Here is a 2168-nt window from a genome sequence, read left to right on the forward strand (position 1 = left end):
AACCCGTTTTTCACACAATAACATTTTAATCCAGGTATTCAAGTATTTCACGTACTTACCTCGCGGACCTTTGAAAAAGCACCGCTCCACCTCATTGAGGCTGACTGAGGTGTCGACCACGAACTCAATTATAAATCCTCCTATGATGCGATCGAGCCAATGATTGAAAGCGTGGGTGATCTTATCCTCAGATGCTTCTAATTTTTGTACCAGCTCCGGGGTCCAAACAATAGGACTGTCAATTCTCCGCCTTCCTTGGCTATCTGCTAGCTTCGCAATCCACTCATATAGCTCAACTGAAAAGGAGCAAAAAAAGATCTCATGTATTTCTATATATAGGTACCTATCCAACCACTTTTCCTTTGTCAGTCGCGGACTTATGTTTTTCTACACCGCAAATTCGTGGATCTTTCTATCCAACCAGTCTCTGATCTCTTTCTTAGTTGGATTCTAGTGATACGACATCACACATCTCTTATGCAGATTCTAATCCCGGCAACGGAACGCAGACCGAAGTCTCTTATGCAGATTCTGATTCTAGCCCTTTCAGCATCAGCCTGCGGAGCGCAGACAGAAGTCTCACCCAAAGCAATATGGGGGGATGCTGGAACCAAGCTTCTATACCCTGAGATTGTTGTGATGTCAGATTATTCATTCTATTCTTTCCTTCACATAGGTCACTTAGTTCTAGGTCTCGCTAGACTAGCCCTCTATTTCGGCTGTCAATACCTCGACGAAAAGGTACGATCGACGTTCGTGTAGCCCTAACCTATGGCTCAGGTACTTTCGCGCTGCTAGGGAAGTGTACCGCGCAGATTCCCAAACTATTCTAAATGTCTTACTTATCTTATTAGATACTCATAGTTAGCACCACGTAAACAGATATTATTATTTGTGTTCAGTTATCCAACGTAATTACACACATTCGCACATCACATAAGCATTATAAAAGAAATTCATACATAATATGACAAGATGCATTAATCAGAACAAAGACACAGAATTTGCAGAATACTTCTCTTTATTGATATCTTCAAGTGATTACAGACTCTATCTGCCTTACACACACAGCTGCAGGGGTCCGCGCACTCAGCTGCGGACTTCCTCCCTAGGCATCTGTGCACTCAACTGCAGAGCCTCTACCTACGCTATGACCCGAACTTAGACTTCTTACTTCATAGCTATGACTCTCTAAGACTTATCCCCATGACCTTATTTCTCTAAAACTACTTATATCTTAACTCTTCTTATACAATCCCATGGTCCGCAAACCATGGGTAGATCTTTTATAGCCGACTTTACTTTACAAAAATAAGGGCGGACAACCCTTTATGACTCATGACACCTTCATGCTCCGCGACCACAAAATGCAGAGTCTTTACAAGTTTATTACAAAATCTGACCCAAAACATGGGCTTTTAGCCCTTAAACTGTCCTTGGGGGATCCCATTCCCAACAGTTGGTTAGTGGTTGGTATTATCCTCGCAAGGTTAAGGGTTCAAGCTCAATAGTAGGGTGGTTAATTTTTATTATTTTTATTTGACAATGGAGATACATTATATTGAATACTTAAGCCTTCTAGAAGTTATCATTTTGTACAATATTCGTTGAACCCTATCCATTTTGTAGAATGTGCATGAGAAATACCTATTTTGTAGAACACTTAATGTTTTCTAATGCTTTGGGGTAAAACTGAGCACAATTTTTTTTTAAAAGGATTATTGGTTGTATTTATTTGTAATTTGATTAAGAGAAGTTGAATACAGTCATTGAGATAAGAGATATCATGATTATTGGTAATATGAGTAGGTGAACAGATTTTTGATATACAAACAAAATGCAAGTTGATTTGGATAGGATTTGAACTTGTGGATCCAGTCCGAAATATTGTGAAAAGTGATCCACAGTAGGTTGAAGAAGGAAGTAGGTTCCTCCACCAAGTTTGGTTCCTCAATTATGTTGTAGCCTATCGAAAGTGGGTTCTTGCACATTTTGGAGGTTGGTTCCTCGATCAAGTTGTATCCTATTACAAGTTAGTCTAGAATATTTTCAAGTTTGGTGCCTCAATAAGGTTGTAGTCTATTGCAAGTGGGTGCTTGAACATCTTTGGGTTCAGTGCTTGAAAATATATACAAATAAATTGAAGAATAAGACAAAAAGAAAATTAT

The sequence above is a fragment of the Pinus tabuliformis genome, chromosome 7, assembly GCF_031772625.1.
Source record: "Pinus tabuliformis cultivar Carrire ecotype Pingquan chromosome 7, CPIR1, whole genome shotgun sequence".
NCBI lineage: Eukaryota > Viridiplantae > Streptophyta > Pinopsida > Pinales > Pinaceae > Pinus > Pinus tabuliformis.